The sequence below is a fragment of the Somniosus microcephalus genome, chromosome 2 (genome assembly GCF_052327205.1).
Source record: "Somniosus microcephalus isolate GS21.2 chromosome 2, FLI_Smic_1.0, whole genome shotgun sequence".
NCBI lineage: Eukaryota > Metazoa > Chordata > Chondrichthyes > Squaliformes > Somniosidae > Somniosus > Somniosus microcephalus.
The window spans coordinates 57,302,992-57,329,120 of NC_140988.1; positions in this window are offsets into that span (position 1 = coordinate 57,302,992).

Sequence of the window (26,129 nt, forward strand, 5' to 3'; positions counted from 1 at the left end):
GCGGAAGATCGCGTCGCTTCTGTCGGCTGGCCGTTGAGGCCGAAGACGCTAGGCCGGGCTGTGCCGGCGCACGCACATCACGTCGTACGTGACGTGACGTCAGCGCGCTAGGGCGCGTCTTAAAGGGGCAATGGCCCCAACAGGTAAGTTAAAGGGGCAACGGCCCCAACAAGTAAGTTATACATACAGTAAGGTAAGTTAAAGGGAATTATGTATATCTTTATGTAAGGTACAACCAGTGGTACCGCCGCAATGGAACAATTTCCTAGTTTGTCCAAGTTTTCACCTTGGGTCCTTTAAAGGTTATACAGGAACAGTGCTTGAAGGGCTGGAACGCCTGTATTCAGAATACAGAATTCAGATAACTTTCATTAAGTTGTAACTTATGACTTTGAATCATTGGTCCCTGCTCACTTACCTTCAGGTGGTAAATATGACAGACTACTTTGTCACGTGTCTTCATGGCATTACCTTACACTAGGATAAAATAGTGTCTTCATGGCATTACCTTACATTATAATAAAATCAAACAATAAAAAATAAATGATCTCACCAGTATTTCAAAATATTTTATACGAAACCACCTTATCATCATACCCCTAGAAAACAGGAGTTAGTCATCCAGCAGATACACAATGCTTTTCTCACATGTCTGACATCACCTTTATCTCAAATTTGTTTCAGATTTTCTCCTTGCTTCATTGACTTTGCTTCATCTATATATCCTTTTTGACCTATGCTGATGGTATCTATTGACGGATGATTGTTTTATATTTTCTAGAATTTCATCGCCTTATAACTTGATTTTTGATGTTGTGAAGATGGTATTTCTATATAAGCTGTAGATTCTCTTTGTCCAGCCTTCAAATCGCTTAGGTTGTGCTAATCATTTTTGTTCATTTTCTTCTTGCCTTTATGGCAAAGTGGCCTGATCACCCCTGGGCTATGGAGGTGAAAAATCATCCATGGTTCCCACTTCTGATTGCCATCCAGTGACTCTTGCTGAGAATATTGGTATGTAGATGCTGGTGTGAGGACAGCACTGGACTTAGCTATGATGTTCCCATGATGAATAGCCTTCTGACATTAATACAATAGCAAAATACTGTGGATGCTGGAAATCTGAAATAACAAGAGAAAATGCTGGAAACACTCAGCAGATCAAGCAGCATTGAGGAGAGAGAAACAGAGTCAATGGGCTGGATTTTCATTGAGGAGTCGGGTAGAAGGCGGGACTACAACTTTCGGGGTTGTAGTCCCGCCTCCATCGATTTCTAGCCAACCCACGCGATTTTGACTTGATTGACCTTGTTGAGCCTGCCCAGCAGGCTCAGCAGGCCGATTAAGGGCCACCCGGCAACAGGTGACGTCCCAGATTGATATTTCATCTGTCAAGACCTTTTGACAGATGAAATATCAGTGTTTGACAGCTGTTTGAAGCTGTCAAACACTGACAATCTGTACTCCAGGTTAATTCCTTCCTCTCAGGCTGATTTAGAGATCTCCCCGGAACAGAAAGCTGAATGCTGCAATTTTTGACAGCTCACAGCCATTCTGCTTTCTGTGCCGGTGAGATGAGGGACTCTCGAGAACTGAAGGAAGGAAGGCTGTAAAGGTAAGTAAAGGTATGTAAAACTTCTTTAAACACTTTACACACACCAAACACACTTACCTTTGCACTCATGCACCCATCACTCACCTGAACACCGGACATCTCGACCCCTCCAAGCCCTTTATCCCGACGGTCCGCCTCCTCTAACTTGGCATGGTTTGGAGCCGTCGGGAATCCCACACTTCAACATTAAAAATAGGGATTAGGCTAAAAACTGCCTGTTAACTACCTGTTAACAGGCAGTTAATTGGCACTAATCCCCTTCCCGCCTTGGGGAGGCGGGTCCCACTGCGGGTCGGGTACACGCCTCCTTTGAAACTGGTGAGGAGGCGGGTTGGGTGCGGGATGGGTTCGTGTCCCCCGATTTCGGGATTTTAACCCCCCACACACCTCCAATCCCGCCTCCAGGGCCCAATGAAAATCCTGCCCAATGTTTTGGGTTGAACCCTTCGTCAGAGCCTTCTGACACTCTTTATCTTGGTTCACACACGAACAGCTGCTTGGGTAAGGTACTGGAGGGCAGCTGCCTCCAAAGAACAGTACTCTCTGCAGACACAGGTCATGTCGCTTTTGCTGCACTCATGAAACAAAGCAGAGCATAGATCCAACTTGGCACGTGCAATTACAAGGATGACACCAGAACAAAAATAGGATCCTGAAGAAGCACTTGGTTTTATCTACTCAGGGAGTCCTTATAGTATAGCCCCCAAAGAGTCTGAAGATCATCATCTGTTGCATACCGCATAGTTTCACACTGTAAAGAAGCCTCATTGTACAAGAAAAACAACAGAAAACACAAGTCAAGACGTGGCAGTTGGCTAAAAGTGATGAGGAAGAGTTAATGCAGCAAGTTGAACCAATGTAACATGGAGAAGCAGTGCAGATGGCACCACTACTTGAAAAAGTACAACAGATGACCCCATAAAAAATCCATCATTCCACAAATACTTATAGAATCATAGAAACTTACAGCACAGAAGGAGGCCATTCGGCCCATCGTGCCAGTGCTGGCTCTTTGAAAGAGCAGTTGTGCTTAGTCCCACATCCCCGCTTTTTGTCCATAACCCTGTAAGTTCCTCATCCTCAAGCACCTGTCCAACTCCCTTTTAAAATTATTTATGGAATCAGCTTCCACCAGCTTTTCAGGTGGAGCATTCCAGATCCCGACAACTTGCTGAGTGAAACAAATTCCCTGCATCTTTTGAATCTATGACCTCTGGTTATTGACCCACTTGCCAGCGGGAGTAGTTTTTCTCTTTCTACTCTATCAAAACCTCTCATTATATTGAAAACCTCCAATCGGTCACCTCTTAACCTTCTCTGTTCCAAGTAGAACAGTCCTAACTTTTCCAACCTCTCCTCATAACCAATGTTCCCTGTAAGCTGCGTGGCTGCGTTGCGTTCCAGGGAACCCGTGCAGCCGGCTTGCTGGCTTTTCCATACAAAAACCACGCATGTACAGTATTCTGAATGACCTGTGCAGCCCCTTAAAGTGGACGCACGGCGCCAAACAAAATTAGAGGAAACATTGCTCATAACTGAAGTCCCTCATCCCTGGTAACATACTGGTAAACCTCCTTTGTACCCTTTCTATGGCTTTTACATCTTTCCTGCAGTATGAACCAGCCTCATACCACCTTCTCCTTTGCTTTTGAGCCCAGTTCTTCCTGCATCATCTATTCCCATCTCTTGAGCACTGAAACATTGTAAAGCATACAATTCAAATGTGGCATCAAATGAATATGATTTACCGCAGTGCTTACCCCAGTGCTTGATGTATGAATGTGCAGAAGCTCATGATGGCCCAGATATGGCATGTCATGAGAACCAACCATCTGATCCTTGGCTATCACACATGTGTCTGCTGAAGCACATCCCATCAACATGCTCACTGATCATCGGAGAGCAGAACATTGGGCATCTATGGGGTTGGTCAATCCCTGTTTCACGCTTCTCTGCATTCATTCCTCAATCAATCTGTAGCAGGCAAAGAGTGCATGTTGGAGTTTGAACACCAATGCCTCTAACATGAGCATTTATTTCAAATACACTGAAGACCTTATTGCAGATACCACTGGTGCTGCCATATGCTGCATGGCAGACTGCAGTACAGATGACTGTTCATCTATAACTGCCCAAATCTGTATGATGCACTACTTCATCATCATCTCAGAGCTTGCAGCATATGCTCCACAGAATAAATGACTTCTGTAGATGATTCTTCTTAGAAAGCAATTTCCATTTATAAGCAGGCCCTATGAAGTCTGAATGCCCGGGCATTGCAGAGTGGCACCTCTGGCCAGCAGGTTCTTGACGTTGTGCAGTACTTGCTCTCTATCACCTTTCCAGCATGCTTCATGCTGTGCTCCCTGTTCTAACTCACTATCTACATCCTCTGTGGTGTGCGTAGCTGTGCTGGTGCTTGGATGAGATGTGGTGCAAGGTACTTGCTCAGAAGTACTGGCTGCGAAATAGAAGAGCAAAAAGTATCAAGGTGTTGGCTCAATTAACCAGAGGGTTTTCACTACACTATTATCTGTGGTGTTGCTCAAGATATGCATGTGCCTGTTATTCAGCAGGACCCCCATTACATCATAGTACATTGGGAAAACCTCCAGCTTTACCAACCCCCATGCCTACGATGCTCTCCCTGACAATGATTTGAATGTGGTTTCCACAAATGGGGCAAGAGATCTGTACTCCACAATTCCATTGGCAGTGCAACATTGTTCATACAGTTTGAAGGCCATCTTGTCTTGCAAATAAAAGATACAATTAATGTACACAAAGCACTTAGAATGTCAAGGAGCAACATAATCTTTGACATATTGAATGTTTTAAGTGAATTGACTACATCTGCATTACCACTGATTATACCAGGTTGATGCCCATTGTGCTAACCCCACCAGAATTCCTGCCCCTTGCAGCTGGAAAGTCTGGCAAGTGCCCACCATAGGGTACAGGGTTCCCACACCAAGACCCATCCAGCTCTCTCTTAGCCCTCTGCGTAAGGAGGCTTATCCAAATTTTAAAAAACTGTCCAACCTCTTCTTGGGCATCTAGGCCACTTCCCTTACTTGGACTTCCCCAGTGGGACCTACTTGCTTCCTCCTAGAGGCCAGTAAGGCTTATGTCTCTCACGTTTACTCTCCAGTATTATATACCCCCTCCAGGGTTATGTCTCCCTTTTGCATCATTGGCCTTGTATGGGGAGGACAGATGTTCCACTTATTACAAGTTCAACTGGGACCTCCATTGGCAGGAGTCCAACAGAACTCTCAAGGAAATTCAGGGCCATTGTCCTTTTTCGAACCTTTCCTATGCACAAAGGTTTGGGATAACTTAGCAAAATAACTTACATCCTTACTTTAGACTGGCATATTATCAATACATAACTGTTCTATTCATTCATATAAATAATTCATTGCCGTGGTTAACTCAGTGCAGTAAAGCACTGGTTAACTTCCTCATACTGATTGTCATGGAAAAGGAGTAAAGATGAGAAGCTGTTCAAGACTGGCTTCCGTTCATGTCTGTTTACAGGTGCACTTCATGCATATTAATATTCCTGACTCACCATAGTGCTCTTCTTAGATCTGACAGGTTCAGGTTCAGGCTGATATTCTTGCAGGTCCAGTGGGTTCAAGATACAGCAGTGACTCACTTGTTGATTTCTTCCCATGCTTCACAAAGCAGGTGCTTCTGGAAGAGTGGCTCTATCCCATAGATTGTCTCCCTCTATTCCTTATGAAGTGGATCAGAGGTTCAAGCACCTGGTCATCGTTCCTTACAGTAAGATAGCTCAGGAAATGACTGGCCTATGCTAACATGAGCCTTCCCAGACCATTACCAAAAATCACACATATTGTTCCTGAATGTGACACATCTTACCCTTCCATGCATCCTCTCCAATACTCAGTACCAGGAAATACAGAAAACAATTCAAATCATGGTTACCATTTAAAAATTGCTCAAATGTTTGCTCATTGAGAAAACAGAATTCCACATTTGAGAAGTGAACACAGATTGGCGAATTGTTCATCTGCAAGTGGAGACACCGCTTTGTTAAAGGGGCAGACCATTTTGAATTTAGCTGATCTGAACTGATTAGATATTGGGATTTTTTCAGTATCTACACATTTTGATCAATTTGAATTAGTTTAAATTTCATACTTTTCCCTAGGAATAAGCTTCTGCAATTCATTAGACACAAGGGAACCTAAATACAACATTGTTGTGCTCATTTTGCAGATGTAAAATGGGTACAATGATGACCAATTTAGCAGTGGGACAGTCTGTGCACAAAATGTGCGTGTGTTCGGACCATTTCTAAATTCAGCAAGCAAATTTTTGAGACGTACCTGGCAGCTGCCTACAACAGGCGTTAGGCCACTTGCATATGATAATAAAGATCCTAATGCCTGTTTTAGGTCCCCTTGCCGAAATTGGTTAGCAATGAACGATGTAGGAGCCGGGCCTGCTCTGCACAGGTTCTTCAACGGTCCCTGTGGCCACCAACGAAAGGTAAATATTTAATTCAAACAGAATTCAGAAATCCTTTCTGTGGAACCAGGAGGAGCAGGAGTGAACCCCGACTCCACAGTCTTTGCAATTTTCAATCCCCCCCACCTGCTGCCACTCCAACACCCCATCCCGGGACTTAGTGGCGAGGCAAGCAACCCGATATTCTTAGTAAATTTATTCATTCATGGGATGTGGGCGTCACTGGCAAGGTCAGAATTTATTGCCCATCCCTAATTGCCCTTGAGAGGGTGCTGGTTAGTCGCCTTCTTGAACCGCTGCCGTCCGTGTGGTGAAGGTACTCCCACAGAGCTGTTAGGGAGGGAGTTCCAGGATTTTGACCCAGCAACGATGAAGGAATGGCAGTATATTTCCAAGGCAGGATGGTGTGTAACTTGAAGGGGAACTTGGAAGTGGTGGTGTTCCCATGCGCCTGCTTCTCTTGTCCTTCTAGGTGGTAGAGGCCATGGGTTTGGGAGGTGTTGCCGAAGAAACCTTGGCGAGTTGTTGCAGTGTATCTTGTAGATGGTACACACTGCAGCCACGGTATGCTGGTGATGGAGGGAGTGAATGTTTAAGGTGGTGGATGGGGTGCAGATCAAGTGGGCTGCTTTGTTGTGGATGGTATTGAGTTTCTTGAGTGTTGTTGGAGCTGCACTCATCTAATTCAGGCAAGTGGAGAGTATTCCATCATACTCCTGATTTGTGCCTTGTAGATGGTGGAAAGGCTTTGGGGAGTCAGGAGGTGAGACACTCGCCACAGAATACCCAGCCTCTGACCTGCCCTTGTTGCCGCAGTATTTATGTGGCTGGTCCAGTTAAGTTTCTGGTCAATGATAACCCCCAGGATGTTGATGGTGGGGGATTCGGCAATGGTAATGCCATTGAATGTCAAGGGGCAGTGGTTAGACACTTGCTTGTTGGAGATAGTCATTGCCTGGCACTTGTGTGGCGCAAATGTTACCTGCCACTTATCAACCCAAGCCTGAATGTCGTCCAGGTCTTGTTGCATGCGGGCATGGACTGCTTCATTATCTGAGGAGTTGCGAATGGCACTGAACACTGTGCAGTCATCATCGAAAATCCCCACTTCTGACCTTATGATGATTGACCTTCAATCACCACACCATCTTCCTTTGTGCTAGGTATGACTCCAGCCAGTGGAGAGATTTCCCCCCAATTCCCATTGACTTCAGTTTTACTCGGGCTCTTTGATGCCACACTCGGTCAAATGCTACCTTGATGTCAAGGGCAGTCACTCTCACCTCAACTCTGGAGTTCAGGTCTTTTGTCCACGTTTGGACTAAGGCTGTAATGAGGTCTGGAGCCGAGTGGTCCTGGCAGAACCCAATCTGGGCATCAGTGAGCAGGTTATTGGTGAGTAAGTGCTGCTTGTTAGCACTGTTGATGACGCCTTCCATCACTTTGCTGGTGATTGAGAGTAGAATGATGGGGTGGTAATTGGCCGGATTGGATTTGTCCTGCTTTTTGTGGATAGGACATACCTGGGCAGTTTTCCACATTGTCGGATAGATGCCAATGTTGCAGCTGTACTGGAACAGCTTGGCTAGAGGCGCGGCTAGTTCTGGAGCACAGGTCTTCAGCACGACAGCCTGGATGTTGTCGGGGCCCATAGCCTTTGCTGTATCCAGTGCGCTCAGCCATTTCTTGATATCACGTGGAGTGAATCGAATTGGCTGAAGACTGGCTTCTGTGATGGTGGGGACCTCAGGAGTAGGCTGATATGAATCATGCACTTGGCACTTCTGGCTGAAGATGGTTGCAAATGCTTCAGCCTTGTCTTTTGCACTGACGTGCTGGGCTTCAGCATCATTGAGGATGGGGATATTCATGGAGTCTCCTCCTCCCATTAGTTGTTTAATGATCCACCACCATTCATGACTGGATGTGGCAGGACTGCAGAGCTTTGATCTGATCCATTGATTGTGGGATTGCTTAGCTCTGTCTACAGCATGCTGCTTCCGCTTTTTAGCATGCATGTAGTCCTGTGTTGCAGCTTCCCCAGCTTGGCACCTCATTTTTAAGTACGCCTGGTGCTGCTCCTGGCATGCTTTTCTACACTCCTCATTGAAGCAGGGTTGATCCCCTGGCATGAAATGCGGGACCTGCCTGTGGTGGCACAGCAAGCACTGGCAGTGTGTGCAACAAATGTTAATGAGGCCTGAGGGCTGATTTCGGGCTGGCTTCGGGCTTCCCAGCCGAGGTGTGCGCTATCAGCACACCATTGATTAAGGACTCAAAATGGGCTATAAACAATTTCCACTCCATGATTTCAATGGATTGAAAATTGAACAGGTTCTACAATGGGTGGGCAGTCTGCTCCACCAGGAGGCAAAGTTGAAAATTACCCCCATATGAGAGTCTATCAAAACTGTTTCTGAAAGCTATAAAATGTTATAGAGATGGGCTGGAATTTTGCCTACTTGGGCAGGTCCAGTGCGGGTGGTGTCGGTGTCAGGTCACAATCCCACTGCTAGCTCCATCTCGCTGTTGAAAATGAATATACCTTAATAGGGCCTATTTAGCCCGCCCTGTGCATTACCCAACCCAATGAGATGGAGTGGGTCTAGTGACATCATTCATGATGTTTTTTCAGCCAGGATCTTTAAAGGGACCATGGCCACATTACATTTGAAGTTTCCTCCAACATAGTGTTGTCAGTGCACTACAGCATTGGAGTGCTGCAAACACTGGTGCTGCTGGTGTTGGGGCTCATCATGGTCCGATTCTGAGGACCAAGGTGAGACAGTATAAGCGGCACCCATGTTGATGGAATACATGGCAGGTAAAGTACAGATGACAGAAGCATTCTGTCAATGGTGAGAGAGTTCTTCCAATGAAGTGACACTGGATGGAGACTTTGCTGGAAAGACTTGCAGCCTGCAGAATCTGTGCTGGAAATGGACTGAGCAACAGCATCTGCCTGAAGAAAGTAATCATCTGTCAGGTGGGAGCTATTACTGAACATTTGATGCTGTCAAGTAAACAGCTGGAGCAGTGGTCACAGAACTCCTGCCTCAGGTTGATAGATGTGGTTCCCGGCCATGCAGGGAAATTTAAAAAGTAAGTGAAAAAAGGCTCTAAAGTGCCTGTGAATTACCTGATAATGATTTCAAATGGGTCTCCCACCGCTGCCGGCCGGGCCGGCTCTGCGATGACAGACACACCTGTGGGAAATGCACGTGGGGGTGGGATGACAGCTGGTTCCCGACCCGCTGTCAAACAACTTTCCCACCCAACCCACCACCGATCACACCCGCTACTGGAAAATTGGTTTTTGATGTCACATTTATGCTACAGAATCACTTTTACTTAAAAGAGGTGTAGCTACCCTCTCTGGCAGTGCTATGGAGCCTGTTCCAGTTGCAGAGCACCAGTGGCAAGCGACAAACTGTTTTGTATGCAGTATAGGGTGAAGCATATTTGAAAAGATCTATGCTTTCAATCTCATTTAAAAAGAAAAGCCCCATGTAGAACCCACAAGATTACATAATAATTCTAAATAAAAATTGATGACAGATCAGATGGTAATCAGTTGCCAGTGTTACATGTCCTGATATTGGGCATCAACCGAGGCTACAGACGTTATGGGGCCTCCGGTGCCAGGATGTATTGTCAACAAATGCAATCAAGTGATTTCAACACCAAACCACTTAGTAACCACAAATGAGAAGTGAGATGTTGGCAAAGCATATTTTAGTTCCTCACATTTCAGAGCTCCTAGCTGAAGTACTGTCTGTATTCTGTGATCTTTTAATTTGTTACCCTCTATACTTTTCCACTGATAAATTACAATGTGCTGGTAAACTTTCACATTTTGTTTGGTCATTATGGCAAGTGTTTTCCCCCTTCATTTTTTTTTCTTTTAAGTTGCTCCTCCTCTCCTGAAGGTGGTGGTAGGGTTCCATGGGCACTATGATCCCTGGTCTCTTGTCCAATTGGCCAGCATCTGTGAGCCAAGGTATTCAGTCGCAGGAGCCTGGTCCTGTCTTCACCTGGAAACCACACACCTGCCCACTTCCAGCAGGGGTCACTGGGTAACAATTAACAGCAGAATCCCTGCTTTATTTATTTTCCTTCATAGTTCAGAAATACTCAGGCCAAATATAGTGCCTCTACTGCTGCCCTAGCTAGGGACCTTCCTGGTCTGTTTGGCTAAGTGCTACTACACTCTGTACGTTTTCCACTAAACCATCATAGGCTTTGGCAAGTGGAACTTTCAAAAGGGAAGTACACCTGAACTAAACTGCTGGCCAACCAACTTCCCTTACTGGCCCCCATGTTAGCTGATATTATTAATGATTCTCTCTCCTCATGTACTGTCCCGCTCTTCATCAAATCTGCCATCATCACCCCTCCACTCAAAAAAAACCTTGACCCCCTCCACCCTTGCAAACTACCACCCCATCTCCCTTTCCTCTCCAAAGTCCTTGAACATACTATTGCCTCCAAAATCTGTGTCCATCTTTCCCAGAACTCCATGTTTGAATCTCTCCAATCAGGATTCCACCCCTGCCACAGTACTGAAACGGCTGCTAGCAAAGTCACAAACGACATCCTATGTGACTGTGCCAATGGTAAACTATCTCGCCTCGACCTGTCTATAGCCTTTGACACGGTTGACCACACCATCCACCTCCAACATCTCTCCACTGTCGTCTAGCTGGGTGGGACTGCACTCGCCTGCTTCCATTCTTATCTATCCAGTCGTAGCCAGAGAATCACCTGCCAATGGCTTTTCTTCCCACTCCCGCACCGTTACCTCTGGTGTCCCCCAAGGGTCTATCTTTGGCCCCCTCCTGTTTCTTATCTACATGTTGCCCCTTGGCAACATCATCCGAATATACAGCGTTGTTTCCACATGTACGCTGACGACACCCAGCTCTACCTCACCACCACTTCTCTCGACCCCTCCACTGTCTCTAAATTGCTTGTCCGACATCCAGTACTAGATGAGCAGAAATTTCGTCCAATTGAATATTGGGAAAACTGAAGCCATTGTCTTCGGTCCCCATCACAAAAGCTGTTACCCAGCCAATGACTCCATCCCTCTCCCTGGCAACTGTCTGAGGCTGAACCAGACTGTTCTCAACCTTGGTGTTGTATTTAACCCCGAGATGAGCTTCCCATCACTAAGACCACCTAAGACCGCCTATTTCCACCTCCATAACATCGCCCGTCTCCACCCTTGCCTCAGCCCATCTGCTGCTGAAACCCTCATCCATGCCTTTGTTACCTCTAGACTTGACTATTCCAATGTTCTCCCGGTTGGCCTCCCATTATCCACTCTGTATAAACTTGAGGTCATCCAAAACTCGGATGCCCGTATCCTAACTCACACCAAGTCCTGTGGTCGCTGACCTACATTGGCTCCCGGTTAAGCAAAGCCTAAATTTTTAAATTCTCACCCTTGTTTTCAAATTCCTCCATGGCCTTGCCCCTCCCTTTCTCTGAAATCTCCTCCAGCCCTATAACTGTTAGATCCGTGATTCGGAGAGTATGATGTTTTTCAATAACCACACAGACTCAACGACCTCTTCATTACAGGAACGATGGGTGTAGCCCACTCGCTCCAGTCTACTTTGGACAGTACTTCCAGCTCTGCTTCGACAGCTGGTCTGATCGCATAAGGCACTGGTCTGGCCTTAAGAAACTTTGGGCTTGCATTTTCCTCTATTTTAATCGTTGCTGTTATGCCTTTTAGTGTTCCAAGTCCCTCCTGGAACACTTCTTTTGCGTCAGTTAGCATTTTTGACAGTCGTCCAGGTGTGACGCCGTCATCCTTTTTGGCCTCAACCTTCAGTGCCTGTATGGAATGCCAGTCTAATTGTATCTTCCGGATCCATTCACGTCCTAGCAGTGGTGGTCCTCCATCTGGCAATACATATATGTCCATTTTGGGTATTTCCTGGCCTTTGTATATCACTTTCACCCTTATTTTTCCTTTGGGGGTAGACTTTTTGCCCCGTGTACGTCTTCAAGACAATCTCTGTAGCTTTCAAGGGTATATGTGAAAATAGCCGCTTGTAGTCCCTTTGGTTTATGACTGTTAGGGCTGATCCTGTGTCCAATTCCATTTTCACTTGGACTCCGTCTATCTTGAGTGTAACCCAGATAGTCTGGTGATCCTCCAATTTGGTTACCTTATGTAGTTTCAGACAACCCAGCTCCTTGCTTCCGGAGTCTGTGTCACTTTCTGTTTGTCTGAACTACTGTCCATCACCTTGTGTACCTTTTTGTACTTCTCCTGTGGAGATTTCTTGCTGTTGGTTTTCTTCCCAGACCTGCAGACTCTTGCTTTGCGTCCTGCTTTTCCACACTGTCTGCACACTTGGTCCTTGAACCAACAATCCTTCTGGTCGTGTGTTGTTCTGCCGCAGCGATAACACTTCCCTGTTCCATAGGACATTTCATTGCGGTCTCCGTTGTATCTCTGCAGCGCCCCTTGCGGCTGCTTCATGTGATACTGCCATACTGAAAGCCTTGTCCAGCATAAGATCCTTTTCTGATAGAAGCCGTTTCTGGGTTCCTTCACTTTGCAGCCCACACACAAACTTGTCCCTTAACATATCTGTTAGTCCCACTCCAAACTGGCAGTGTTTCGATAGCTTGCGCAGTTCCGTTAAGTACTCAGCATTGCTTTCATCTTTGTGTTGGTTCCTTTTATGGAACTTAAATCATTCTGCTATCAGCAGCGGTGTGGGGTTTAAGTGGTCCTGTAGGATTTCTACTATGCTTTCGACATTGTTGTTCACAGGCTTCTCTGGGGTTATTAGGTTTCGCAGTAAGCCATACGTTTTTGCATCCATGGAATTTAACAAAACCAGTGCTTTCCTAGCATCTGGCACTTCATTCGCCCTGCAGTACACCTCAATACATTCCACATATGTCGCCCAATCTTCAACTTCATTGTCGAACGTAGAGATACTGCCACTCTTCGGCATCCCTGGGTGTGATTTAACTGTCAAAAATGGCGTCTCCCGCGCTTTCCCTTCTTCTCCGCTGGCACAAAATGGCGTCTCCCGCGCTTTCCTTTCTTCCCGTGCTCGCCCTTCTTCTCCGCTGCGGCTTCTAAAAATGGCGCCTCCCGCGCTCTTCCTTCTTCGTGGCTCAATGGCGTCTCCCGCGCTCTCCCTTCTTCTCCCCGCGGACACTGTTCAGCCCTTGAGCCCTGGCTGTGCTCTGCGTGTTTTTTTTTCTCTGCGCCTTTCCCGTTTCCACCGCTCGGTCCTGAACCCGGCTGTGCCCTGTGCGCTTCACCCTCTATCTTACCCCGTCGACGCTGCTCGGCTTTTTCTCCGCTGTCGGTCGGCTCCAGCCGTCGCTGTCCGGGAAGGGTCTGCGCTGTACCTGTCGTCAGTCTGTTGCTGATCGTCGTGACTGAGGAACCAAGCCCGGCTCTCCATAGCCTCCCCTGCGATGTTCACTCTCTGTCGGATGACTGGGCGGTTGCTCGTGGTCGACGCCCGTGCTTCTGGCCTCGACTTTCTTCCACCGCCCTCCCGGAGCGAATCCTCGAAGGAAAATGCAGAGTTGCAGGTAGATTCGAATCGACACTCGTCGCCACTGTTAGATCTGTGATTCGGAGAGTATGATGTTTTCCAATAACTACACGGATGCTGTAACTTAACAATCAACAGGTATTTACTGCAGTAGGGTAGTCTCAAGACTGGGGGTACAGTGGCATGCTCAAGGCTAATGTACAGGTGTGGTCACTGCCGGTACTACAGTATACAGGAGCTGTAAAAGTAGGTCCCTCTTAAAGGTACATACACTACAATAACCCTCAGAGATATCTGCGCTTTTCCAATTCTGGCTTCTGGGGCATCTCCGATTTTAATTGCTCCACCCTTAGCGGCTATACCTTCAGCTGCCAAGACACGCAGCTCTAGAATTTCCTCTCTAAACCTCTACGCCTATCTACCTCTCTTTCCTCCTTTAAGATGCTCCTTAAATCCTATTCCATTGACCAAACTTTTGGTCATCTGCCCTAATATGTGGCTCGGTGTCAAATTTTGTTTGATAACATGCCTGTGAAGCACCTTGGGATGTTTTACAATGTTAAAGGAGCTGTATAAATACAAGGGGGTGAAATTCAATAAAGCCCAAAGACAGGGTGAGATTTGCTAGCACTCATTTAGAAAGTGCAGGCAGCAAGTTAATTTTGTGCTGCCTGCTAATGTAAATGATTTTAGCACACAGCCCAGTGACTATTGCACTGCTTCAGGCTGTGCGCTCACCAGGAGACCCTGCATTTTCTTAAAGCAAGGCTGTCAGTTTTGAAAGCAGTCTCGAGCCCTTAAAGCTGAACTGCCTTCTGCAACAAAAAAAAATTCCAAACTAGGAAGTTTGCTGCTCTTAAAGCTGAACTACCTTCTGCATGTTAAAAATGGTAAAACTGCTTCAGGACGAACACAAATGACTCAACAGGTCAGGGAAATGACACCCAGGGTCTCAGATGCAGGGGATCAACACTGCAAGAGAGGTCCTCGACCCACAGGAGCCGGGAGACACTTCAGAAAGAACGATGTGGGACCAGATCACCAAGATGGTCACTGCCAGCAGTGGCCCCCCCAGAGGTACGGTAGCATAGTGGTTATGTTACTGGACTAGTAATCCACCCTAGCACATCGAAATCTTTTTGCATTTCATTTCACTCCTCTACTGTCTTAACCCTGTTATGTTCATGAATAAATAAACATTCTTATTATGAACACAGCTAGCTTTTGCTAGACCTTTTATTGAGCACATGTGGACTAGGTACTGTATCTGTAGAGGCTTCCATCTTGACTGCTGCCTTGTGGGTAGCCTAGTGCCTCATGGGTAATGTAGTCTTAATATAATATATAGCTGGGTAATGTAGTCTTATACATACAGCTATATACAGCTCCACCTAGTGTCCACCACAGAATGACATGTTATTGATCACTACATGCTCCTTTCTTTGAGGTTTACCAAAATCAATATCAATCAACTTTCAAGAAAACAATAAAGATAATATCAGTAACACTTTTGTTAGTGCTCTATAAACATAAACATTTTCAAAACAGTCAACACATTTTCAAAGCTTTACATTGTACTCAAAGATTAAGTCTATCAGGCTCTTTTACTTCACGTGTGGACCTTCTCAACATGGGTAAGTCTGATGTGTCTTCATGAGATTGTTCTGGCGGTGAATGACAAGATGCAGTTGCGGCATTGTCATCAATCTGCTCTTGTGTAGATCGAGGTCTCCTTGCGATCTTTGCTTGGAGAGGGTTTCAGTGTTTCCTTCACTCTTCATGCCATAACTCTCAATGTAGTCAATGCACTCTCGAAAAACTGCTGGCAGCTGGATCCCATCATACAGCATAGTCCTCTCAGCAGCCTCGGCTAATGGAACACCAAAGATTGGCCTGAGGGAAGAAGGAGTATCCACCGGAACTGCTTCCTGCTCTGGTGCAGGCTTCTTCTTTTTCTTTTTCTCTTTCCACTACTTAACAACATCTGCTGCGGTTATATCTTTGGACTTTTTCTCCTTGTGTTTTTCCTCTTTGTGCTTTTCTTCCTTTGGCTTCTCTTTGACCTTAAAGTCTTTTTCTTTCTTCTTGGAGAAACTAGGCTTTTTGAAGACATGGATACCCTTTGGCCTTTTCATCCTTGATGGGCTCTCTGCTTCATCACCTGAGTCATCTGGTCTGCTTATGGCACAGTTTATACGGTAGCCTCTCTTGACCAGTTCTAAGTCCTCACAAGCTTTGTCACCTAGTATCGAATCAAGTCTTTCAGCCACAACAGAAAACATGAGATGATGCACTCTGTCTTTGACTGTCACTTTAAGTCTGCATACACCTAAGCTATCTATTTTCTGTCCATTATAGCTCTTCAGTAGTACTGACTTTTTCTGTATTTTGGGCTTTTCTTTCATATTGTTAATGTCACTCATACTGATTAAGTTTGCTTTTGCCCCAGTGTCTAGTTTCAAGGTAACTAATGCTCCATTTACCTGCAGTGGGATCATCCATTTGTCGTCTTTTACTGCATTAACTTTATGTTCAGCATTGTCCATTTCTGAGGGCTGCACATTTTCTGTATCTTTTTTGATATTGTCACATGACACCATTCCTACAAAAAATGTCTCACTTAAATCAGTGTCCTCAATCACATTAACTCGTTGCCCTTTCGTCATTTTTACTTTTGAAAAGCATTGTTTGGCAAAGTGATTCTTTCCATTACACTTTGTGCACATTTTTCCAAACGCTGGGCATTGTCTTAACTGGTGTTTGTAACCATAGCGTTTACAATTAAAAATTTCATCCTCCGATTGCTTTTCATTTCTGTTCTGCCCACGTTTCTTCCCCTTTTAGGACACAGCACCAACAGCAGCATTATCACTCATTACAATCGCATCATTATTGATTTCACTGAAAGTCTGCACGTGCTTTCGAGCTAGCTCGCTGGCTTGGCATATTTTCACCGCATTTTCCAAATTTAGTTCGGTTTCTCTCAACAGACGTTCCTTGACTTCTTTATCATGACTACCAAACACAATCTGGTCACGAATCATGGATGCTTTGAGCTCAGAGAAATTACATGTCTGTGCTTTCAGTTTCAGATCAGTTATAAAGCTATCAAAAGTCTCATTTTGTTGCTGTGTCCGAGAACAGAAGATGTATCTTTCATCCGTCTCATTCTTTTTGGGAGAGCAATGTGCATCAAATTTTTTTAGCACATCTTCTAATTTTTCTCTGTTCTCCGCTGGATTAAATACAAATGTATTAAATACCTCTATCACCTGTGGGCCTGCAACCGTGAGCAGCAACGCTATCTTCCTTGCGTCTGGCTTCATACCGAATCTGATGGCTGCAATGTAGAGTTCGAATTGCTGTTTAAAAGTCTGCCAGTTGTAGTCGATTTTTTCTGTGAGATTCAAACGCTCTGGTGGCTTCAAATTCTCCATGTTGCTTTTCACAATTTTCAGCAGATCTTCACCACCCTGGTACCATGTTATGTTCATTAATAAATAAACATTCTTATTATGAACACAGCTAGCTTTTGCTAGACCTTTTATTGAGCACATGTGGACTAGGTACTGTATCTGTAGAGGCTTCCATCTTGACTGCTGCCTTGTGGGTAGCCTAGTGCCTCATGGGTAATGTAGTCTGAATATAATATATAGCTGGGTAGTGTAGTCTTATACATACAGCTATATACAGCTCTACTGCTCCACCTAGTGTCCACCACAGAATGACATGTTATTGATCACTACAAACCCTTGCACAGATTTTGGTGTCATCTGCAAACTTACTGACCATACTCCCACTGTCCAGATCAATAATAAAGACAGTGGCCAAGAAATTGGATAAGGCCTGAAAATGGGTGCGGGCAGCACAAAGCGCTATGTGCCCATGCCCATTCAAAGTGGTGCAGGCAGCTCGCAAAATGATTGCAGCGCTTATCTCAGCGCTAAACACGCTGCTGATTGGCTGAGTGCTGAACAGGGGGGCCAATATTGGGGGCAGTCTACTGGGCAATAAAGTTTGACCTAAGCTCTCTGCACTACTTAAAGGGCCATGATGTGGTGATGCCGGTGTTGGACTGGGGTGGACAAATGTGAGAAGTCACACAACACCAGGTTATAGTCCAACAGCTTTATTTGAAATCACAAGCTTTCAGAGCGCTGCTCCTTTGTCAGGTGAAGTGAAGAGATGCATATAGGCACAGCATATATAGTCAGAGAACACTGCCAGATGATTACAGGTAATCTTTCTAACTGCCCTTTATCCCACCTCGAGGCTGTGCCTATATGAATCTCTTCACTTCACCTGATGAAGGAGCAGCGCTCTGAAAGCTTGTAATTTCAAATAAAGCTGTTGGACTATAACCTGGTGTTGTGTGACTTCTCACATTTGTCTACTTAAAGGGGAGGTGCTTTGTTGGAGAAGCACCTCATTGTCATTGTGTAGAAAGCCATGGCCCAACAGCCACACTCACTGACACACTTCCCTTTCTCTAGCAGGCAAAGGTCGCTCATATCCGCCGGGAGCGGCAGCAGACGGGTGGAGGGGCAGCTTGTCTGTAGAACCTGATGGAGCTGGAGGAAGCAGTGCTGCAGATCATTGGAGGGGTTGTCACAGATTCCGTGGCATGCAGGGAAGTTGAAAGCATTGCTGATGATGACAGTACGCTCATACCTAATCCTTCTTCTCACATCCCACTTCCCCCTCAACCCACAATCTCTTCTCACTTACAAGCTGCTGACCATGTCAATTCCATTTACTGCACTTCTGCTCTCACCCCTTCCCCTCCCTCCCAGAACTATGACAGGGTTCTCCTTGTCCTCACCTTTCACCCCACCAGCCTTCACATTCCACAGATCATCTTGCTCCATTTCCGCCAACTCCAGCGTGATCCCACCATCAAAAACTTCTTCCCTTCCCCTCCCCTTTCAGCATGCTGTAATGTATGTACCTTTAAGGGGAGAACTACTTTTTACAGCTCCTGTATACTGTAGTACCGGCAGTGACCACACCTGTATATAAACCCTGAGTAGTGATCTGCACAGTTAGTTCTAGTAAACACCTGTTGAATCGTTCCCTGCAGTCGTTGTCTGATTATTGAAGGACACAACATTAAGATGCACGGACATAACATTGGCGACGAGCAAGTTCGAACCTACCTGCAACTCTGCATCACCTCCCAGGGATTTGCTCCTGGAGAACAGTGGAAGAAGGTCGAGTCCAGAAGCACGGGCGTCGACCACGGGCAACCGCCCAGTCATCCAGCGGAGATTTGAGCATCGCAGGGGAGGCTGTCGACAACCAAGCTTGGCTTTCCACTCACGGTGGTCCAGCGAAACGGCCTGGCAACAGGTACTGCGCAGACCCTTCCCGGAGAGCGACGGGCTAGAGCCCGACCAAGCGGCACAGAAAAAGGCTGAGCAGCGTCGACGGGGGAGAGAGAGAGGGCAGAGCGCACAGGGTGCAGCTGGTGTTCAGGACTGAGCGGCGTCAACGGGGGAGAGAGACGAGAGAGAGCAGAGCGCAGCCGGTGTTCAAGGGCCGAGCAGCATCAACGGGGGAGAGAGACGAGAGAGAGCAGAGCGCAGCCAGTGTTCAAGGGCCGAGCAGCATCAACGGGGGAGAGAGGTGCACAGGAAAATGCGAGGCACTGCCATTTGCCGCGAGGACCGCCGAGAGCAGCGTTGGCAGCAGCGCGGGAGACGCCATTTTAAGCCGTAGCAGGGAAGAAAGGAAAGCGCGGGAGATGCCATTTTAAGCCAGTCTAACCACACCCAAAAATGCCGAAGAGTGGCAGTATCACAGCGTTCGACAATGAAGTCGAAGATTGGATGACATATGTCGAACGCATAGAAATATACTGCAAGGCGAATGAAGTGCCAGATGACAAGAAAGCGCTGGTATTGTTGAATTCAATGGGTGCAAAAATGTACGGCTTACTACGAAACCTAGTAACCTTGGAGAAGCCAGTAGAAAAGGATTTTGAAAACACAGTGTCAATCCTACAGGACCACTTAAACCCCACACCGCTACTGATAGCAGAAAGATTTAAGTTTCACAAAAGGAACCAGCATAAAGATGAAAGTAATGCTGAGTATTTAACGGAACTGTGCAAGCTATCGAAGCACTGCCAGTTTGGAACGGGACTAGCAGATACTTTAAGGGACAAGTTTGTGTGTGGGCTTCAAAGTGAAGGAATCCAGAAACGGCTTCTATCAGAAAAGGATCTTACGCTGGACAAGGCTTTCAGCATTGCAGTATCACACGAAGCAGCAGCACGGGGTGCTGCAGAGATACAATGGAGACCGCAAGAATATGGCACAAATGAAATGTCATACGGAACAGTGAAGTGTTATCGCTGCGGCAGAACAACACATGACCATAATGATTGCTGGTTCAAGGACAAAGTGTGCAGACAGTGTGGAAAAGTAGGGCACATAGCAAGAGTCTGCAGGTCGGGAAAGAAAACCAGCAGCAAGAAATCTCCACAGGAGAAGTACAAAAAGGTACATAAGGTGACGGAGAGTAGTTCAGACGAACAGAAGAGTGATACAGACTCCGGAAGCAAGGAGCTGGGTTGTCTGAAACGACATAATGTGATCAAAACGGAGGATCACCAAACTATCTGAGTCACGCTCAAGATAGCAGGAGTCCAAGTGAAAATGGAATTGGACACAGAATCAGCCCTAACAGTCATAAACCGAAGGGACTACAGGCGGCTATTCTCACATATACCCTTGAGAGATACAAAGATTGTCTTGAAGACATACACGGGGCAAAAAGTCTACCCCAAAGGAAAAATAAGGGTGAACGTTATATATAACGGCAAGGAAACACCATAAATGGACCTATATGTATTGCCAGATGGAGGACCACCACTACTAGGATGTGAATGGATCCGGAAGATACAGCTAGATTGGCATTCCATACAGGCACTGACTGTGGCTGACAAAAAGGATGACGACGTCACACCTGGGTGACTGTCAAAGATCCTAACTGACGCGAAAGAAGTGTTCCAGCAAGGACTCGGAACACTAAAAGGCATGACAGCGATGATTAAAATTGAAGAAAACGCAAGCCCAAAAATTTTTAACGCCAGACCGGTACCTTATGCGATCCGCCCAGCCGTCGAAGCAGAGCTGGAGAGTCTGGAACATTCAGGTGTACTGTCCAAGGTAGACTGGAGCGAGTGGGCTACACCCATCGTCCCTGTGATGAAAAAGTCATTGAGCAGCACGCCTGGGGAACCAAGGAAGGTTCGCATCTGTGGGGACTTTAAGGTAACAGTGAACCCGGTCCTTCACACCGTACAATATCCACTTCCGCGGATTGAAGATATTTTCACCTCGCTATCTGGAGGGAAACGCTTCACTAAGATTGATCTGGCCCAGGCGTATCTGCAAATGGAGGTAGAAGAAGCATCAAAAAAATACCTCACAATCAACACCCATAAAGGTCTCTACCAATACAACCGGCTGGTATTCGGGGTAGCATCAGCTCCGGCTATTTGGCAGAGGGCAATGGAACAAGTCCTGCAAGGGATCCCAGGGACCCAGTGTTATTTGGACGACATCCTGGTCACGGGCAAAAATGACAGTGATCACCTTGCCAACCTGGAGCAGGTGCTCACTAGATTGCAGGAATATGGACTCGGAGCTAACCGCCCCAAATGCGAGTTTTTTTAGAAAACAGATCTCGTATTGTGGCCACGTTATCGATAAAGAGGGGTTACATAAGTCCCCAGAGAAGATTGAGGCAGTAGTCAAGGCTCCAGCACCGGAAAATGTGTCACAACTGAGGTCGTTCCTCGGGCTAGTAAACTACTACCATAAGTTTTTGCCAAATTTGTCTACAATACTACACCCACTGAACACCCTACTGCAAACTGGGGTGCCATGGAAATGGAGTGATGAATGTAGACGAGCTTTCCAGAAGAGCAAAACACTAATCACATCGAAAGAGGTATTGGCCCATTACAACCCGGCATTACCAATTCGGTTGGCATGTGATGCATCACCCTACGGCATTGGAGCAGTGCTGTCGCACAAATTCTCGGACAGCTCAGAGAGGCCAATAGTCTTTGCGTCACGATCACTAACCTCAGCCGAGCGTAACTATGCCCAGATTGACAGGGAGGCCCTCAGCCTAGTGTGGGGAGTGAAAAAGTTCAACCACTATCTGCACGGGCAGAAGTTCACCTTGCTGACTGACCACCAACCACTTGTCTCCATCTTTAATCCAAAGAAGGGCATTCCGGTGATGACTGCGCAACGGCTACAAAGATGGTCCCTTTTTCTAGGGGCGCACCAATATGAAATCGAGTATAAGGGCACGAAACAGCATGGAAACGCTGATGGGCTATCATGCCTGCCACTGCCTACTGCGGAGGAAGCACCAGCAGTGGATCCTGTCAAAATATTTCATTCGACTATAATTGAATGCTTGCCAGTAACTAACGCTGGTATAGAGAAGGAGACCCAAAATGACCCGACACTGTCTCGGGTATATGATTTGACGGTGAAGGGATGGCCAGCACATGGCAACTCACTGTTGCCAGCATTCTCATCCAGAAGAGAACAGCTGTCAGTATGCCAGGGGACCTTGATGTGTGGATCCCGAGTGGTAATTCCACCCAAGTTAAGGGAGAGAGTGCTCAATGAGCTTCACGAAGGTCATCTCAAAATCAAATCAAATCAAATCAACTTTTATTGTCATTGTTAGTGCACAAGTGCAGTACAACGAAATGTAGGCTTGCGGCTCTCGAGAGTGTACATTTAGATTAAGACATTTAAACATTCAACATACATTTGGCTTGTAATACATTAACATAAACATAACCATATTAAAGTGCATTGGCAGGTGTGCAGGCTTTAGAGTTTATTTGTGGAGTTCAGTAGGATGACAGCCCTGGGAAAGAAGCTGTTCCTAAATCTGGTCGTACGGGTGCGAATGCATCTGTAGCATCTCCCAGATGGCAGGAGGGCGAACAGACTGTGGCTGGGGTGGGTAGGGTCTTTGATGATGGACCGTGACCTCCGTAGACAGCGTTTCTGGTATATGTGCTCTATGGTCGGTAGCCGGGTGCCGGTAATGCGTTGGGCAGTTTTGACTACCCGCTGCAGCTACAGCTGCCATACCACACTGTGATACAGTTTGTCAAGATGCTCTCTTTTGTGCAGCGGTAAAAGTTAGAGAGGATCAGGGGTGACAGGTTACATCCCTTCAGCCTCCTTAGGAAATATAGGCGCTGCTGGGCCTTCTTCACCAGAGAGGAGGTATTGAGGGACCAGGAGAGGTCTTCCGTGATGTGGACTCCGAGGAACTTAAAGCTGTCCACCCTTTCCACCACAGCCCCATTGATGTGGATGGGGGTGTGACTTCCGCCTTTAGACTTCCTGAAGTCCACAATGATTTCTTTGGTTTTCTTGATGTTAAGGGCCAGGTTGTTATCGGCGCACCACTTCACGAGATGCTGGACCTCCTCCCTGTAGGCTGACTCATCGTTGTTGGTGATCTGGCCTACTACCGTGGTATCATCCGCAAACTTGATGATGGTGTTGGAACCATGAACAGCCACACAGTCGTGGGTGAAGAGGGAGTAGAGGAGGGGGCTCAGCACACATCCTTGTGGGGCCCCCGTGTTTAGGGTCAGCAGGGGGGAGGTGTGGTTACCTAATTTGACAGACTGGGGTCTGTTTGTTAGGAAGTCCAGGGTCCAGTTGTGGAGGGAAGTGTTCAGGCCAAGAGTTTGGAGTTTGGTGGCCAGCTTGTTGGGGACGATAGTGTTGAATGCTGAGCTGTAGTCTATGAACAGCATTCTGATGTAGGTCTCCTTATCCTCTAAGTGATTCAGAGCCGAGTGTAGAGCAGTTGTGATTGCATCCTCCGTTGATCTGTTTGCACGATAGGCAAACTGGTGTTGGTCAAGAGAGGCAGGAACACTGGCTTTGATGTGTGCCAGGACCAGTCTCTCGAAACATTTCATTATGATGGGTGTGAGTGCGACAGGTCGATAGTCGTTCAGACACGTCACAGCCTTTTGTTTTGGCACAGGAATAATGGTAGCGGTCTTGAAGCATGTAGGGACTACTGCCTGGGCCAATGACAGATTGAAGATGGCGGTGAAGACATCAGCCAGCTGATCAGCACATTCCTTGAGTACCCGTCCAGGGATGCTATCAGGTCCAGCAGCCTTACGTGTGTTCACTCCGCGTAGAACACCCCTTACGTCAGAGGTCGACAGAGTGAGCATCTGGTCTTCCGGGGGTGGCAAGGCTTTGGTAGCCGGCTCCCTGTTGTCCCTGTCGAAGCGAGCGTAGAAGTTGTTAAGCTCCTCCGGAAGGGAGGCATCGCTAACCGGGGGGCTGGTGTTTTTGCCCTTGTAGTCAGTGATGGACTGGATGCCTTGCCACATGCGCCGGGGGTCCGAGTTGTTGCGGAAGTGATCCTCTATCCGCAGTGTCTGTTTCCTTTTGGCAGTCCTGATCCCCTTTTTTAGGTTGGTCCTAGCTGCAGTGTAAGCCGCCGCGTCGCCAGATTTAAATGCTGCGTCGCGTGCTTTCAACAGTGAGCGGACCTCTCCGTTCATCCAGGGTTTCTGGTTGGGGTATGTCCTGATATTTTTATGGGTCGTGATGACCTCGACGCAGCTGTTAATGTAGAATAGCACTGTGGATGCGTATTCCTTGATGTCATTATGGGCAAACATGCCCCAATCAGTGCGTTCGAAGCAATCCTGAAGCTCCGATACTGCCCCCTCTGGCCATACTTTCACTGCTCTCACTGATGTTCTCCCTCTTTTGATGAGCGGTTTGTATGCCGGGGCTAGAAACAGGGAGAGGTGGTCAGACTTCCCAAGGTGGGGGCAGGGAATGGCCTTATAAGCGTCTACAATGCTTGTGTAGACTTGATCCAGAGTGTTCTCCCCTCTTGTGGGGCAGGAAACATTCTGGTGGAATTTCAGTAGTACAGTTTTTAGGTTTATGTGATTGAAGTCCCCCGCGACGATAAAAGCTCCATCTGGGTGTGCAGTTTGTTGTTCGCTGATGGCCCTGTAGAGGTCCTTCAGTGCTAGTTTGGCATTAGCGTGTGGTGGGATGTAGACCGCAGTGATGATAACAGTGATGATGGGAGGGGTGAAAATGAAAAGCCTTGCTAGGGCTTATGTGTGGTGACCGGGGATCGATCAGCAAATCGAGGACCTGACAAAGAGCTGCTCAGGATGCCAGAAGATCCAAAATGCACCACCACATGCCCCTCTACACCCATGGGAGTGGCCCTCATCTCCATGGCAACAGGTGCATATTGATTTTGCTGGTCCATTCATGGACTCAATGTTTTTAATAGCCGTGGATGCGCACTCGAAGTGGCCTGAGGTGATCAAAATGTCCTCCACCACCACGGAGAAAACTATTGCAGTTCTACGGACCATTTTTGCCAGGAATGTCTTGCCAGAGCAGATTTGTTCTGATAACGGACCACAGTTTGTGTCCAAAGAGTTTCGAAGATTTATGAAAAGGAATGGGGTAAGGCATTACACATCCGCCCCGTATCATCCAGCCACAAATGGATTGGCTGAGAGGTTCGTACAAACCTTTAAGAAGGCAATAAAGGCTATGTACAATGACAACATTCCGCTGCAGCACAAGATGGACAATTTCCTGTTCGCCTACCGCAATGCAACACATGCAGTCACCAACCAGGCCCCAGCCATGATGTTCTTTAACCGAAGGTTAAGATCTCGCCTGGATTTGCTCAGAGATGTATGAAGAGATGTTGAGAGTAAGCAATTCCAGCACATCCATGAGAAGCCAACAAGGAGCTTCAATGTAGGGCAACCAGTCTTGGCCCGCGACTACCGAACAGAAAAATGGCAGCCAGGAACGATATGCACACGGCAGGGCCCACTAATGTACACAGTGGACATTGGGGAGAGCATCGTGAGACGCCATGCTGACCAGATCCTAGAGTCACAGGAACAAGTCAACCCCATGCCTCGCCCATACGTACCTGGTGATGAACCCGACGTACAGGTAGCATCTACCCCAGAAACAGTAGCATCGGAAGCTGATGAACCAACCGACGACAGGGGGCCAGAATCGCCTCCGCACCAAGAGCAAGACACTCGGGAAAGGCGCTGTCCAGAAAGGATCAGGAAGCCTCCCCAAAGACTGAATTTATAAATAGACTATTTTCAGCTAATGTTGCATGTTAAAGGAGTGTTATGGTACTGTTAATCTAAAAGGGGAGGAATTGTAATATATGTGCCTTTAAGGGGAGAACTACTTTTTACAGCTCCTGTATACTGTAGTACCGGCAGTGACCACACCTGTATATAAACCCTGAGTAGTGATCTGTATAGTTAGTTCTAGAGTAACCCTCATTTAGTAAACACCTGTTGAATCGTTCCCTGCAGTCGTTGTCTGATTATTGAAGGACACAACATTAAGATACACGGATCTAACACATGCCAAAGG